The 18,317-nt window shown below is 45.8% G+C and overlaps 1 protein-coding gene across 2 annotated transcripts in view; it reads left to right on the top strand.

Moving 5' to 3' along the window:
* Positions 1–901: 901 nt before the first annotated feature.
* The window catches only part of KLHL29 (kelch like family member 29), a 1,298,229-nt gene continuing 1,280,813 nt past the window's right edge, over positions 902–18,317 (top strand). The window contains exon 1 of one of the 2 annotated variants that reach the window (XM_040348525.1): positions 902–1,218. The gene's annotated coding sequence lies outside the window, so the exon portion shown is untranslated. Of the gene's footprint in view, positions 1,219–6,306; positions 6,599–18,317 lie in introns of those variants that run through there. The other variant, XM_040348526.1, reaches the window with a different exon arrangement.

Raw genomic sequence — 18,317 nt, 5'->3', positions numbered from 1 at the left:
GAGGAGTGGTGAGGAGTGATGGTGAGGAGTGGTGAGTGAGGGGTGATGAGTGAGGAGTGGTGGTGAGGAGTGAGGATTGAGAAGTGGTGGTGATGAGTGAGGAGTGGTGAGTGAGGGGTGATGAGTGAGGAGTGAGGATTGATGAGCAGTGAGTAGTGTGGGGAATGAGAGGAGAGTGTGGGATGAATACAGGTGATATCATAGATGACAGATAGATGGATACAATGTAGATCTGCATAGACCAACAGAGAAGAGATCCATGTGCGGTGAGTGAGGGGCAGAGTCGGATACATATAATGTACACAGGAATGTCATACAGGTGAATACAGGATAATGATGGATGAATAGATAATAGATGAGCTCCGATCTCCGGACAGACACACAGCACACCGTCCCGGTAGACCGGAGACACACATAGGGATGGATGGCAGACATGAGAGGGATTGGGCTGTAGAAAGAAGACAGATCGGCGGATGAGCGGACTCGGTGATCGGGGCTGTACAGACAGCTGGTCCCGGTAGGACGGGGATCGTACTGGTACCGATCGCTCCCACCCCGGAGCACAGCCTCCCGGTCCGGTCTCCCCGTTCTGTCCCCTAGTCTCCCAGTCCCCGGTCTGGTCTCCCCGTTCCGTCTCCCAGTCCCCGGTCCGGTCTCCCCGTTCTGTCCCCTAGTCTCCCAGTCCCCGGTCTGGTCTCCCCGTTCCGTCCCCCGGTCCCCGTTCCGTCTCCCAGTCCCCGGTCTGGTCTCCCCGTTCCGTCTCCCGGTCCCCGTTCCGTCTGCCAGTGCCCGGGCGTGCCAGCAGTCTCCCCCTCCTGTCTGTGCGCCTCGCCCCCCGTGTGATTGGAGCCCCCTCCCGGCCGTGACGCTCCTGACCCCGCCCCCTATCCAGCAAGTAGACAGCCTCAGAGAAGCGGGGAGCAGAAGGGAGCATGGTCCGGATCCTGCAGCAGCCAGACACACATACAAGCCGCCGCTACACCGAGCCCCGGGGAACACACAGCCCCCCGGAGCCCGCAGGTCCCCAGTCCCGGGACACTCACTAGGAGCATCCGCCCCCAGCCTGTACACCGGAGAGGAGAGGAGGACGGCGGGCGCTGACAGCGCAGGTACCCGGCTGGCGGCATCCATCCCTCATCCCCGGAGAAGTCGGGCTGCATCTTCCCGTGTAGGAGCCTGTGCGCCTGCGTCATCCTGGATCCAGGAGACTGGAGGGAGGTAAGGTTATAAGGAGAACAACTTGTCACTGGAAGGAGGAGAGAGGGATGAGGGATGCTCATCATACACCTAGAAGAGTAATGAGGGATGCTCATCATACACCTAGAAGAGGGATGAGGGATGCTCATCATACACCTAGAAGAGGGATGCTCATCATACACCTAGATGAGGGATGCTCATCATACACCTAGAAGAGGGATGAGGGATGCTCATCATACACCTAGAAGAGGAGAGACGGATGAGGGATGCTCATCATACATCTAGAAGAGGAGAGAGGGATGAAGGATGCTCATCATACACCTAGAGGAGGAGAGAGGGATGCTCATCATACACCTAGAAGAGGAGAGACGGATGAGGGATGCTCATCATACACCTAGAAGAGGAGAGAGGGATGAAGGATGCTCATCATACACCTAGAGGAGGAGAGAGGGATGCTCATCATACACCTAGAAGAGGGATGAGGGATGCTCATCATACACCTAGAGGAGGAGAGAGGGATGAAGGATGCTCATCATACACCTAGAAGAGGAGAGAGGGATGAGGGATGCTCATCATACACCTAGAAGAGGGATGAGGGATGCTCATCATACACCTAGAGGAGGAGAGAGGGATGAAGAATGCTCATCATACACCTAGAAGAGGAGAGAGGGATGAGGGATGCTCATCATACACCTAGAGGAGGAGAGAGGGATGAGGGATGCTCATCATACACCTAGAGGAGGAGAGAGGGATGAGGGATGCTCATCATACACCTAGAAGAGGAGAGAGGGATGAGGGATGCTCATCATACACCTAGAGGAGAGAGTGATGAGGGATGCTCATCATACACCTAGAAGAGGGATGAAGGATGCTCATCATACACCTAGAAGAGGAGAGAGGGATGCTCATCATACACCGGGATGAGGGATGAAGGATGCTCATCATACACCTAGAAGAGGGATGCTCATCATACACCTAGAAGAGGAGAGAGGGATGAGGGAGGCTCATCATACACCTAGAAGAGGAGAGAGGGATGAGGGATGCTCATCATACACCTAGAAGAGGAGAGAGGGATGAGGGATGCTCATCATACACCTAGAGGAGGAGAGAGAGATGAAGGATGCTCTTCATACACCTAGAGGAGGAGAGAGGGATGAGGGATGCTCATCATACACCTAGAGGAGGAGAGAGGGATGAGGGATGCTCATCATACACCTAGAGGAGGAGAGAGGGATGAGGGATGCTCATCATACACCTAGAGGAGGAGAGAGGGATGAGGGATGCTCATCATACACCTATAATAGGAGAGAGGGATGAGGGATGCTCATCATACACCTAGAGGAGGAGAGAGGGATGAGGGATGCTCATCATACACCTAGAAGAGGAGAGAGGGATGAGGGATCCTCATCATACACCTAGAAGAGGAGAGAGGGATGAAGGATGCTCATCATACACCCAGAGGAGGAGAGAGGGATAAAGGATGCTCATCATACACCTAGAAGAGGAGAGAGGGATGAAGGATGCTCATCATACACCTAGAAGAGGAGAGAGGGACGAGGGATGTTCTTCATACACCTAGAAGAGGAGAGAGAGACGAAGGATGCTCTTCATACACCTAGAGGAGGAGAGAGGGATGAGGGATGCTCATCATACACCTAGAGGAGGAGAGAGGGATGAGGGATGCTCATCATACACCTAGAGGAGGAGAGAGGGATGAGGGATGCTCATCATACACCTAGAGGGGGAGAGAGGGATGAGGGATGCTCATCATACACCTAGAGGGGGAGAGAGGGACGAGGGATGCTCATCATACACCTAGAGGAGGAGAGAGGGATGAGGGATGCTCATCATACACCTAGAGGAGGAGAGAGGGATGAGGGATGCTCATCATACACCTAGATGGGGAGAGAGGGATGAGGGATGCTCATCATACACCTAGAGGAGGAGAGAGGGATGAGGGATGCTCATCATACACCTAGAAGAGGAGAGAGGGATGAGGGATGCTCATCATACACCTAGAAGAGGAGAGAGGGATGAGGGATGCTCATCATACACCTAGAAGAGGAGAGAGGGATGAGGGATGCTCATCATACACTTAGAAGAGGAGAGAGGGATGAGGGATGCTCATCATACACCTAGAGGAGGAGAGATGGATGCTCATCATACACCTAGAGGAGGAGAGAGGGATGAGGGATGCTCACCATACACCTACAGTAGAGGGGGAGAGAGGGATGAGGGATGCTCATCATACACCTAGAGGGGGAGAGAGGGACGAGGGATGCTCATCATGCACCTAGTGGAGAGAGGGATGCTTAAACACCTAGAGAAGAGGAGAGAGGGGTGCTCATACACCTAAAGAAGAGGAGAGAGGGGTGCTCATACACCTAGAGGAGAGGAGAGAGAGAGAGGTGCTCATACACCTGGAGGGATGTTCATACACCTAGAGGAGAAGAGAGATGGGTGCTCATACACCTACCTAGAAGAGAGAGGGGTGCTCATACACCTAGAGGAGAAGAGAGAGGGGTGCTCATACACCTAGAAGAGAGTGGGGTGCTCATACACCTAGAAGAGAGAGGGGTGCTCATACACCTAGAAGAGAGTGGGGTGCTCATACACCTAGAAGAGAGAGGGGTGCTCATACACCTAGAAGAGAGAGGGGTGCTCATACACCTAGAAGAGAGTGGGGTGCTCATACACCTAGAAGAGAGAGGGGTGCTCATACACCTAGAAGAGAGAGGGGTGCTCATACACCTAGAAGAGAGAGGGGTGCTCATACACCTAGAAGAGAGAGGGGTGCGCATACACCTAGAAGAGAGAGGGGTGCTCATACACCTAGAAGAGAGAGGGGTGCTCATACACCTAGAAGAGAGTGGGGTGCTCATACACCTAGAAGAGAGAGGGGTGCTCATACACCTAGAAGAGAGAGGGGTGCTCATACACCTAGAAGAGAGAGGGGTGCTCATACACCTAGAAGAGAGAGGGGTGCGCATACACCTAGAAGAGAGAGGGGTGCTCATACACCTAGAAGAGAGAGGGGTGCTCATACACCTAGAAGAGAGAGGGGTGCGCATACACCTAGAAGAGAGAGGGGTGATCATACACCTAGAAGAGAGAGGGGTGCGCATACACCTAGAAGAGAGTGGGGTGCTCATACACCTAGAAGAGAGAGGGGTGCTCATACACCTAGAAGAGAGAGGGGTGCTCATACACCTAGAAGAGAGTGGGGTGCTCATACACCTAGAAGAGAGAGGGGTGCTCATACACCTAGAAGAGAGAGGGGTGCTCATACACCTAGAAGAGAGTGGGGTGCTCATACACCTAGAAGAGAGAGGGGTGCGCATACACCTAGAAGAGAGAGGGGTGCTCATACACCTAGAAGAGAGAGGGGTGCTCATACATCTAGAAGAAAGAGGGGTGCTCATACTGTACACCTAGAAGAGAGAGGGGTGATCATACACCTAGAAGAGAGAGGGGTGCTCATACACCTAGAAGAGAGAGGGGTGCTCATACACCTAGAAGAGAGAGGGGTGCTCATACACCTAGAGGGATGGAGTTAGCAGAGTTGGCATCAGCACACCTAAGGCCTGCATCCAGGGTTGCCCCACACATGTCCACCTCCGAGCACTTAAGGTCAGTTTGGTATCAGTTCACACCTGAACGCACTACAAGCGCTCCATCAGGCGCTCATGCATGTGCGCTCGCCCTGACAAATACCAAGTTACCCCAGCAACAGCCCATAGAAAAACCTTACAAAGTCAATAACACACCAAATGTGTCACCAAACCATCACATTGGCAAAGCCTTTATTGACATTGGATGGTTGCCCAACACTTTTCGGTGCCATGCCATCCGGATGTACCACTGTCACTGTGTTTAGGCATGATTGTTCAGATTGAATATTTAGCGAGGGTGTTGCGTTCAATCCGGCGGACGGTCCGGCGTGATTTTGGCAATGGGCTCAACACACAAAGCGTTACATAAGAATCTGTAGCGTCAGCTCTGTGACGGTTATTTTCAGATCTCAATGGACTAAAAATAAGGGTCACTTTTTTGATAACGATCAGGTTTGTAAATGAAGTCTAACGCGCAGAGAGCACCTTTGATATGGTGCAGAGTTTCCTTTATACCTGCAGTGTGATGACAACTCGCCATGCAATGCCCCTGGCATGCACGATGGGTAGATGTTGGATGACTTTTTCGATAATCAGTATTGTATTGGCATTGCGAATTGAGTCTGATGTGCGGTGAGCACCTTTCAGATGCTGAAAAATATACAGTGTGACAACAACGTGCCATGCAATGCCCCTGACATGCACAATGGGTAGATGTTTTATCACTTTTCGCTAATGAAGATCTTTATCCGGGTGTGTTAGCTTTGTGAATTAAGCCTACAGTGCAGTGAGCACCTTTCAGATGGTGACGAGTTCTCTGTATGTTTACTGTGTGATGCCAACCCCCCCAATATCAATGTTCCTGGCATCATCCACAATGGTTATGTTTTTATCTCTGCTATGTAATGTCAATGTTATAATGTAACAGTCTGGTGTTGCTCCCACCCTCCCCCCTCCCTTTATTTTTCCATAGGAGGGGATGAGGATTAACAATTAAAGCTATACAGGTTTGAAGTTAATGTAGGTTACACTTATCATTGGAATATGTTAAAATGTTAAAAATACATAAAAAGAAGTCTGGTGGCTTCAGGCAGTTTTGTATTATTCGGTGTCTGATAAAACATTGATCTGTCTGTAATTAAATAATAAAAAAGGGTTTATTTGGCAAATCCCGGCTGTCACACACCACTCCTATTGTAGATGTACAGCTAATCTTCCAAGAGTTGGCATGCATATACCATAGCTATGTATTCTGTAAGTGGTTAAAGGGCAGTGGCGAATAGGTCTTACGTGTGCTGTTTTGAGGTTGTCTGCTTTGGACGTGAAATGGTTAACCTTTATATATATATATATATATAATATGACATTAATATCTCAGAGGGCTTGGCGAGCTTACAGTAACGCGATCCTGTGTTTTTATTCGCCTGCTGAAGCCCACCCCTCCGTCTCATTCATAAGAGCCCCGTGTTGTGCCCAGATGTGCTGGCGTGTCTGCTCCCACATGGAATGTGTCACTGGAGAGAGCGGTGGTTAGTGACTGCGCAGCCTTAGCTTGCCCCGTGCCCTCTGGGGAGCATTGTGCGAAGAGAGAGAGAGAGAGACACACACAGGGGAGCTCTGGGAGGAGGGTGGTGCTCAGATGGTGTGGCCTGGCACGCTATATTACACAGCAGCTCTGCTAATATGTGTTATCTTGGATCGACTGCCTGTACTCTCCTGCTGAAAGGGAAGCTGAGCGGAGAAAGTCACAGTGGCGTTTGGCGACGACGCTTGGCTCTTATGCCCTGCAGGTGATTGGCACAGAGGGGGGTTACGGGATGGCCAGGTGTTTACGTAGAGCGGGCAGCAGGGTTTTCACAGCTAAACTTTTGCAAGGCTCCCTACCGAATCGTATTTCCACCTTGATTGTCACCTATCGCTGCTCCCTAAACGATTGCTTGTGCCAGCGTTGCCAAGCGCGCCTGGCTTCTAGGGTCGAACAATTGTTGTCCTTGGAAATTTTTAATTTTTAATTGAACACACTTTGGCTTAAAACCCCCTACTTTGATTTTTAGATACAATCCTCGCCACCAATGACCTATGGAATGAATATATATCAAGAGTCAAATCAAAATGGGATGTGTGTGTGTATTATATATATATATATATATATATATATATATATATATCGTTTAGTATGCAAATACAATATTGAATTATTTAGGCTGCATTCACACCTGAGCGTAGGTCGTTCGGTCGTTTTTTCCATCGGTTTTTTTTGGGCGTTTTGTCATTCATTCATGTTTATTTGCGCGTTTGCATACAGCGTCGTCCGACATTTTTGTACTTTGACGTTTTTTATTTTAGCCAATAGGAAAAATGATCATCTTTTCATCACTTGTTGCTATGTTGGTAGATTTTTTTTATCTTCTGCCTGGGTGAAATGTTCTATTGATTAAAGCGACAAAACGTCCGTTGTCGCGCTAGTCGCTTGAATCGAGCGTTTCCATTACTTTCTATGGCTCAAAAACGCCCAAACCGCCCGATTCGCGCGACAAAAAAGGGTCCGGAACTTGTTTGAGCTTCAGGCGTTCGGCGTCAGGCGTTTTGGAGTGGAGATGTGAACCATCTCCATAGGGAATAATGTATTTTTTCCCCTCTAGCGTTTTCGAGCGTCGCGCTTCAGGCGATAAAACGCTCAGGTGTGAATGCAGCCTTAGTAGAATATATATATATGGTATATATAATTTATATTGAATTTTTTATTTATTATTTTTTTATATACTGTGTGTATATATATGTGTATATATATATATATATATATATATATATATATATATATATATTAGTAAAAAAACAAAAAAAACAATATATATATATATATATATATATATATATATATATATATATATTTTAACTTACTATTATACATAAAAGCATAATAAAGGAAAAAAGCAGGACTTTCACATCGAAGTTCCATTTACTGAGCTGGATTATATAGTGCAATTAAAAATATATATATTTAGTAAGTTTAAAAAAAACACAAAGAAACACACATATATATATATATATATATATATATATATATATATATATATATATATATATATAATTTTTATTATTATTATTATTATTATTGCACTGTATAATCCAGCTCAGTAAACGGAGCTTCACTGTGAAAGTCCTGCCTTTTCCCTTTATTATACTTTTATATATATCGTAAGTTAAAAATAAAATATATATATTTCTATTGCACTATTTAATCCAGTTCAGTAAATGGAGCTTCGCTGTGAAAGTCCTGCTTTATGATCCCACCCAGGTATTACTGCGCTTGATGATCTGGAAACTGATTTCAAGTGTTAGCGTCTCTTGCAGAGTTGTGTTCAGTGCTGCTGCTTTCGTGATCTGCAATGTAATATTTATGATCAACAGTGTTGAATATTTACATGTATTTATTTTTTATTTTTGTTGTTTGTTTGCACATGTATATTGCTGGTTTGCAATGTGCCGAGTTTTATTAGCTTGTATTGCTGTGGGATTGTTCTGTTTTAAAAAAAAAGTGCAGGTTTGTTTGTTAATTTATTCTGATGTGTGCCAAGAAAAGGTCAATAGATTTTGATTCTTCTACAAATATTATTATTAGTGTTCTTTTGTTTATTATTATTTATTTTTACTGCTCTTGTTGTTTTTTATGCAACCGGTATTCCTAAGTTTAAAGCGAGCCTGGTCTTTTTAAACAATTTGGGTATAAGTAGGCAAGGTATTGGTCCTACTCTTTATATAATCAATTTTTCTGGCTGGTCCTGATTTCCCTAGGGAGTTCGGTGCACAAATATTCACTTCCAGGTTCAAAATGGGTACTTTGGCATCTCACCTTCTCTGTATATACTTGCACTGTGCACCTCTTTAGGGCTCAGACAGGCACTGTACTGGGGAATAGAGGAGCGGGACGTGTCGGACTTCCGACTTAGGAGCTAAAAGCTGCAGTTTGTATAATGACTGCTCTGGGTTCTTGGAAGTTTAGGAAGATTAAAAATGTGAAGGCATATTACAAGCCACTTGCTTCGGATCCCTTGTGCTGAATTGTTTAGAGCAGCTATTCTCAATATTTTTAACATGTAGGAACCCTTGAAAGAACTTTTGGGGTCTCAGGGAACCCCTACAAATAATTAGGATACATACAGTACATTAGGGGGTCAGTTTATAGGAGATGGCTTACTTTGGTGGTCAATGTAAAGAATGCTCCTCACATTGGTGGTCAGTGGGAAGAATGCTCCTCACATTTGTGGTCAGTGGGAAGAATGCTCCTTACATTGGTGGTCAGTGGGAAGAATGCTCCTCACATTGGTGGTCAGTGGGAAGAATGCTCCTCACATTTGTGGTCAGTGGGAAGAATGCTCCTCACATTGGTGGTCAGTGGGAAGAATGCTCCTCACATTGGTGGTCAGTGGGAAGAATGCTCCTTACATTGGTGGTCAGTGGGAAGAATGCTCCTTACATTTGTGGTCAGTGGGAAGAATGCTCCTCACATTGGTGGTCAGTGGGAAGAATGCTCCTTACATTGGTGGTCAGTGGGAAGAATGCTCCTCACATTTGTGGTCAGTGGGAAGAATGCTCCTCACATTGGTGGTCAGTGGGAAGAATGCTCCTCACATTCGTGGTCAGTGGGAAGAATGCTCCTCACATTGGTGGTCAGTGGGAAGAATGCTCCTTACATTAATGGTCAGTGGGAGGAATGTTCCTTACATTGGTGATCAGTGGGAAGAATGCTCCTCACGTTGGTGGCCAGTGGGAATAATGCTCCTTACATTAATGGTCAGTGGGAGGAATGTTCCTTACATTTGTGGTCAGTGGGAAGAAAGCTCCTTACATTGGAGACCAGTGGGAAGAATTATGCTTACATTATTGGTCAGAGGGGAGAATGTCCCTTACCTTGGTGGTCAATGGGAAGAATGCCCCTTACATTGGTGGGCAGTAAAATCATGCCTATTACATTGGTGGTTAGATGGAAGAATGCTCCTTATTTTAATGGTCAGTGGGAGGAAAGCTCGTTACCTTGGTGGTCAATGTGAAGAATGCTCCTTACATTAATGGTCAGTGAGAAGAATGCTTTACATTGGAGACCAGTGGGAAGAATTCTCCTTACATTATTGGTCAGTGGGGAGAATGTTCCTTACCTTGGTGGTCAATGGGAAGAATGCCCCTTACATTGGTGGGCAGTAGGAAGAATGCCCCTTACATTGGTGGGCAGTGCGAAGAATGCCACTTACATTGGTAGACAGTGAGAAGAATTTCCCCTACATTGGTAGCCAGTGCAAAGAATGCCACTTACGTTGGTAGTCAGTGAGAAGAATTCCCCTTACATTGGTGGGCAGTAAAATAATGCCTATTACATTGGTGGTTAGATGAAAGAATGCTCCTTACATTAATGGCCAGTGAGAGGAATGCTCCTTACATTGGTGGTCAGTGGGAAGAATTCTCCCTACATTGCTGGTCAGAGGGGAGAATGTTCCTTACCTTGGTGGTCAATGGGAAGAGGGTCCCTTACATTGGTGGTCAGTGTGAAGAATCCCACTTACATTGGTAGTCATTGAGAAGAATTTCCCTTACATTGGTAGCCAGTAAAATAATGCCTATTACATTTCTGGTTAAATGGAAGAATGCTTCTTACTTTGAAGGTCATTGTGAAATATGCCCTCCTTACAGATAGCTAAAAAGACAGATTTTAATGGTTCCCTATCCGAGAAGAAGAAACTGTTCTATTCCTGAAAGAGTCCCCATCAATCTCTAGAGCAGGGTATTTCAGCCACGGTTCCATGGAACCCAAGGGTTCCTCCAGAGGCTGCTAGGGGTTCATTGGGAAATTAGCAATTTCTTCCTCTCAGCTAAGTTCCCACTAACACCATTGACCTTTTTAGCTATCTGTAAGAGCAGGTTCACACACAGGCGGCACAACTTCTGTATTGAAGTCAATGCAAGTCGCCTCCAAAGTCGAACAGGAACCCTTTTCTAGAGTCACGCTCCTATTAGAACGGTTCCATTGACTACTGTGGACCGGGACTTGTCAGGCGGCTGAGACAGGTCGCCCCTGTGTGAACCGGCTCTAAGGGGGTAATTCTTCACAATGATGACAAATGTAAGGATCATTCTTCCCACTGGCCATCACACTAATGTTTAATGAATTGTAGATATAGTAATTTTCAACATGGGGTCCCTGATACCAGAAAGTTATTTCAAGGGTTCCTCTGTGTTGAAAAGGTTGACAAATGCTGCTCTAGAGGAACCCTAGTGTTCCATGGAACCCTAGTTGAGAAAGGCTTGTGTAGCGCAAACCATGGTTTAAATTAGGTGCATTTTTCTCATTTTCAGCTAATGCAGAACTCTAGAAACTAAGGGCCAGATTCACGTAGAGCGGCGCATATTTAGATCGGCGTAACGCATCTCTGTTACGTTACGCCGGCTCAATTTTGTGACGTAAGTACCGTATCCACAGAGTATTTGTGCCCAAATTTGCGCCAGCTTAACGTAAATTCCGAGGCGTAAGGCGGGGTAATTGAAAGTGGGATGGAAGTGGGCGTGCTTTATTGAAATGAGCCGTACTTTTGTGGATCGCCGTAATTCCCTCATTTGCATATTTGAATAGCAAAACAATGGTGCGTCTAGCGTATTTTGCGCCCCAAGATGCGCCGGTGTAATCGTTTTACGTCGGTCGGAAAAAAATGGTTTTCAGGCGTATCTCGTTTTGAGGATACGGCGCAGAGATACGCACGGCGCATTTTTACAAGTACGCCGCGCATCTCTAGATACGCCGGCGTAAGTGCTTTGTGAATCTGGCCCTAAGATCCTACAGGTGTTGGCAGGGATGGACTGGCCATTGGGACCACAGGGAGTTTCCCGGTGGGCCGATGGCTCAGTGGGCCGGTTTCAGTGACAGCGGACTGCCGCCCCGCTCCGCTCCTCTGTCTCTCCCTCCCCGCAGCGCTCACCTGGGGGGGAACAGAGAAGCAGGGGGAGGACCAGAGGAGCAGGGGAGACCACAGAGGAGCATGGGGGGAGGGGACAGACAGCTGACTCAACAGCTATGGCCTGGGAGTTTCTCACTTCTGCCTAATCTTTCACCATAAGGGGGGCACCAAACTGATTCGGGTGAAATAATGTCTTGCTTCCCCACTGGTACTGCCTATAAGAGTAACAGTGCCAGCCGTTCTACTCTAATAAAGTAGAACGGCTAGTGAAAGGGGAGAGGGGGCTTGGGTGGCGGTGCAGGAGTTGTCCGGCCGCCATGGCAGAGACCTGTCAAAGTGGGCCAGTCTGGATGAAGTCCAGGGCCAAATTTCTGTCCCAGTCCATCCCTGGGCATTGGGGAAAAACAAGCTCAGGCACGTCGTGCTTAAATCTGCATTTCTTCTTCAGCAGCTATGTACTATTTCCAAAGATGCTCCGGTTGATATATGGCGGCATATTACACTTGGCGGCTAGACATTGCCCTTCTGTACTGTATTTATGAATCATATCACACAGAGTAGTCTCTGCCCCTCCTTTATTCAGACCTCAAGATGGTTCAGCTTCACCATGCTTTTCTTCTCACTCCTATAGATAGGCTTTAAACCTTCTGATGGTCATTAGTCATTATATCCATCTGCTCATGGTATCAGTGTTTTGTGTTTCTCATTTAAAAGTTTGCCAGTACGCTGTTGTTTCATACAGCATTTTATTTTATGTTTGTATCTTAAAACTGGAATAGCTGGAGGGTTAAAAGTATAATCGAATGGAAAAACCCACAGCGAAGCCACACAGGACATACAGTGTTCCAGCGTAACTGAGACCGATCTTTCTTTTTAACTCCTGCAATCCTCTCCCGCAAGCATTGCCTGCAGAACAGACAATCTTATTACATAAGGCAGAGTAATAATGTGCAGCCTGCAATTACCCATTGCAACCGATCCACCATTATGTTTCTTTGTGCTTTTACAAGGTGAAATCCAAAAGGAATTTAACCACTTGAGACCCGCGCTATTGACAAAAGACGTGCCATAGCCGGCCGTCAATCATCTTCCCTCTGGATAGGAACGCCCATTCCCCGCGGCGAGTCTGAATCTTCACTATAGGATTAAACAGTGAGTACCGGGCAAAAAAATAAAAATAAAGGCATACTGTAGCTCGCGCTACTATGCTTAATTTAATGCTAGAATGTTGTTATTGAGGGTGAACCACCGCTTTAATGACACTGGCTAGAAAGGGGCATTCAATGGGGAGAACTGTAATATATGCTGCTTTTGCTAACAGATCTGGCCATATCGCTGATGTGTGTAGAGAGCCCTGTGTATTTGTAAACACAGGACCATGTGCTGTGATTGGCTACAGCCCATCAGCAGGTCTCAGCCATAAATCATTGGTTGGGACCTGCTGACAAAATTCTGCTGAAGCCAGTGACAGCACAGATTATCAGGGGGTGCATGAATGCACGCCCCTATCCTGGAACAGGCTGGATTACGTACATATGAGTGATCCAGCCTGCCCGTGTCACCCGCCCACAGTAAATGGTTAACTATACTCTCTTATTCACTGGGTGAGGGCAAGAAAATATTCTAGTGCAGGTTCCCTGTCTTCTAATGTTAAGAAGCTATTGCAATCATTGTTTAATTAACCCCCTAAGGGCCTGATCATCACAAGCAATACTCAATGGAATTTCCATTTGCATCCGCTAAGATGGGTATGACCTGTCTTAATGTACAGCATCAATTTTGCTTATTAAAGAGAACCTGTCAGTAGTATAAAATGGTTGAACTGATGTATTCACCTAACAGGACACACCATTAGTTTGCTGCACATCATTTTCACTGTTTTTGTACATAATAGGGATGATTTACTAAAACTGGAGAGTGCAAGATCTGGTACAGCTCTGCATAGAAACCAATCAGCTTCTATGTTTTTTTTTTGTCAAAGCTTAACCGCTTGCGTATCGCCCCATGTACATTTCCTGCAGGAGGGGGCCACTCTGTGCCAGATCACATACCTACTAGTAAGTCTGACACTGCAGGGTCTGGGATGCGCGGGCCCCAGGCAGGGTGATTATACACAGTGGGAGCTCATAGGCGGGTACTGCGGACTCGATGTCCATCGGCGCCCACCGACTAGACTAGTACAGAGGCAGAATGACAATCTGCTTATGTAAACAAGGCAACTTGTTCTGTCAGAGGGGAAGGTACTGATCCTGTATTTCTGCTAAGAAGGAACATGGATCATTGCCTTTCCCTAGTCAAAGCACCTGCCCTATATAAACCCTTTGATCACACCTGATGTTATCCCCTTCCCAGTGTCATCAGTACGTGTCATCAGTACAGTGACAGTGCACATTTTTAGCACTGATCACTGTATTAGTGTCACTGGTCCCCAAAAAGTGTCAGTTAGTTGTCCGATCGCAAAAAAATAAAAAATATCCCATAGTTTGTAGACGCTATAACATTTGCGCAAAAAAATCAATATACGCTTATTGGGATTTTTTTTAACCAAAATATGTAGCAAAACACTTAATGGCCTAAATCTATGAAGAAGTATTTTTTTTTTTTAATTGGATATGTTTTATAGCAGAGAAAGTAAAAAATATTGTTTTCTTTTTCAAAATTGTCATTGCTACATAGTAGGTGAGGTTGAAAAAAAGACACATGTCCAACCTATAAATCACGTCCAACCTATTTTTTATGTTTATAGCACAAAAAATAAAAGCAGCTGAGGTGATCAAATACAGCCAAAAAAAGCTCTATTTGTGGGACAAAGGGACAAAAATTGTATTTGTGTACAAGGTCGCACGACCACGCACTTGTCAGTTAAAGTAACGCAGTGCCGTATTACAAACATTTTTTAGAGCTGAAAAGGTTAATTGAACAAGCTTAAAGGGTTTGTAAAGGATTTTTTTTTTTTATCTTAATAGCTTCCTTTACCTTAATGCAGTGCTGTTTTCATGTCCTCATTGTTCGTTTTTGCTCTCAAGTTGCTGTAATTCTTCTCTGATCTCCACACTTCCTGGTTGTCTGTTTCCTGATAACCACAGTACTGGGAGCTTTCTCTCTGTGGTCACTAATCAAGGAGGTGTGATTACTGTGTGTCTAAAACCCCTCAGCACCAATCAGTTTCGTTTTCCAAACCATCACTGCCCTGTATTGGCTCTGTGGCTCTGTACATCACAGAAGCAGGAAACAACATGCAAAAACGAAACTAGAAACTGCAGGCACATTATATCATTGATTTTTTATCTATTTTTAATTATTTTTAAAAGGAATCAGTTAACTATTATGTCTCTATACCCTGTAAACAGTCATTATGTTTTTCCTTTACAACTCCTTTAAGTTAGAAGCTGATTGGCTACCATGCACAGCTGCACCAGATTTTGCACTCTCCAGTTTTAATAAATCAACCCCAATGTGTCTGCCAGATGCTAGACTGTAAAGGGTTGCTTTGACTTACCCTGTCTTCTGTATGACTGAGATGCTTTGTGTCCTAGGATACAGGTATAGGTTAAAGCAGGGGTAGACAACCTCAGCCCTTCAGCTCTGGTGAAACTACAAGTCCCATGAGACATTGCAAGACCCTGACAATCACAGGTATGACTCCTAGAGGCAGAGGCATGATGGGATTTGAAGTTTCATAACAGTGGGAGTGCCGAGGTTGCCTACCCCTGTGTTACAGCTTTCAAGCAGCTTTGAAAGCATAGATTAGCATACTGGACGTGCTTGCAGTCCTAGGCCCTTGGGCCCCCAGGGTGCTGTAGAATATTTTGTTGGAATTAAATAAAATGAAAATATTTTCAGTCGGATTATGTAATCTATGTGATGTCAGTTTAATAACGTTTTTCTAAGGAAATTGGTTTGTTGATATATGTTATGCGATCTCTCTAACTAGACCTATAGTATGGAACACGTGAATTGTAGTGGAAGTATTGATATACTTGTCTTGGCTAGCGATACCATTGTTTCAGGGTACGGCTGAATGGCAGTTCTTTGGCAGTTGGTCACATGATCTCTTTTAAGCGAGAGGAAGAGATTTTAGAACAGGAAAGTAGAGTATGTTGTTTTGGCAATAGGTAGGTCCCCTTTATAGGCTTGGTAGCTTTCAAGAAGATCTTATGTGTGGACCATGGATCTCCGGAACCAGTGCCGGCCCAAGACATTGTGCTGCCTGGGACCAAGAATGAAATGCTGGGGACCCGTCATGGCTCTATACATGTATAAAGGAGTATAAAGAGGACCTGTCATGGCTCTAAACATGTATAAAGGAGTATAAAGAGGGCCTGTCATGGCTCTATATATGTATAAAGGAGTATAAAGAGGACCTGTCATGGCTCTAAACATGTATAAAGGAGTATAAAGAGGACCTGTCATGGCTCTAAACATGTATAAAGGAGTATAAAGAGGGCCTGTCATGGCTCTAAACATGTATAAAGGAGTATAAAGAGGACCTGTCATGGCTCTAAACATGTATAAAGGAGTATAAAGAGGGCCTGTCATGGCTCTAAACATGTATAAAGGAGTATAAAGAGGACCTGTCATGGCTCTATACATGTTTATAGAGGACCTGTCGAGACTCTTTACATGTAAAGGAATATAAAGAGGACCTGCCATGTCTCTATACATGTATATAGGAGTATAAAGAGGACCTGTCATGGCTCTATACATGTATATAGGAGTATAACGAGGGCCTGTCATGGCTCTAGAGATGTATAAAGAGGACCTGTCATGGCTCTATACATGCATATAGGCGTATAAAAGGACATGCCATGGCTCTATACATGCATATAGGCGTATAAAAGGACCTGCCATGGCTCTATACATGTATCCAGGAGTATAAAGGGACCTGTGAATTGCCGGCGGCCACAATGTCTTTTGCGCAAACTAATCAATGTACGCTAATTGTGTTTTTTTTTTGGTACCAAAAATATGTAGAAGAATACATATTGGCCTAAACTGAAGAAAATAGTTTTTTCTAAATTTTGGGGATATTTATTATAGCAAAAAGTTAAAAAATATATATATTTATAGCACAAAAAATAAAAACCGCAGAGGTGATCAAATATCACCAAAAGAAAGCTCTATTTGTGGGGGAAAAAGGACATCAATTTTATTTGGGTAGCGGAGCTGGCGGAACGGGCTGGCGGGCATCAGTATGCTGCCCCCCTAAAAGTGCTGCCTGGTACCCATGGTACCACCCGGTCCCATCATAGGGCCGGCCCTGTCTGGAACTAGTTGACATTTGTTTACAGTCTAACTCAGGCCCCATACACACCATAGAATCTATCCGCAGATAAATCCCATCAAATGGGTTTCTGCGGATAGATCCTATGGTGTGTACACTCCGTCGGATATCTATCCGCAGATAAATCTCCCCTGGAATGGATTTCCAGCAGATAAATATTTGTCGACATGCACAGAATATCTATCTGCTGGAATCCATTCCAACGGATGGATCCGCTCGTCTGTACAGACTTACCGGATCCATCCGTCCAAAGGGATTCCCCGCACGCGCCGTAATGAATAGACGCATGCGTGGAATTCCTTATATGACAGTGTCGCGCCCGTCGCCGCGTCATAATAGCGGCGACGGCGCGACACGTCATCGGCAGAGGATTTCAGCGCGGATTTCAATGCGATGGTGTGTACACGCCATCGCATTGAAATCCTCTGAAATCTTAGAGAGGATTTATCCGCGGATACGGTCCGCTGAACCGTATCTGCGGATAAATTCTATCGTGTGTATGGGGCCTCAGTGGCGGCTGGTTCTCAAAATTTTTTGGGGGGGCGCAAACAAACTGACAAAAAAAAAAACATCAATTGCAGCCACTGTGCCTGTCAAATGCAGCTACTGTGCCCATCAAACACAGCCACTGTGCCCATCAAACACAGCCACTGTGCCCATCAAACACAGCCACTGTGCCCATCAAATGCAGCCACTGTGCCCATCAAACACAGCCACTGTGCCCATCAAATGCAACCACTGTGCCCATCAAACGCAGCCACTGTGCCCATCAATTGCCACCACTGTGCCTTTAAATGCAGCCACTGTGCCCATCAAACGCAGCCACTGTGCCCATCAAACGCAGCCACTGTGACCATCAAACGCAGCCACTGTGACCATCAAACGCAGCCACTGTGACCATCAAACGCAGCCACTGTGCCATCAATCGCCGCAACTGTGCCCATCAAATGCAAAAAGTGTGCTCATCAAACGCAGCTACTGTACCCATGAATTGCTGACACTGTGCCCATGAATTGCTGACACTGTGCCCATCAATTGCTGCTACTGTGCCCATGAATTGCCACTACTGTACCCATGAATTGCTGCTAGTGTGTCCATAAATTGCTGACACTGTGCCCACTAATTGCCGCTACTGTGCCCATCAACTGTCGCCAGTGTGCCCATCAACTGCTACTGTGCCTACCAATTGCTGCCAGTGTGCCCATCAATTGCCGCTATTGTGCCCATCAAATGCTGCCACTATGCATCCCCGCCCGGCCGGCACTAACCTGTCTCGGTGGG

The sequence above is a fragment of the Rana temporaria genome, chromosome 4, assembly GCF_905171775.1.
Source record: "Rana temporaria chromosome 4, aRanTem1.1, whole genome shotgun sequence".
NCBI lineage: Eukaryota > Metazoa > Chordata > Amphibia > Anura > Ranidae > Rana > Rana temporaria.
The sequence above is the reverse complement of the archived record's forward strand: the minus strand, read 5'-3'. Positions and strand labels throughout refer to the sequence as shown.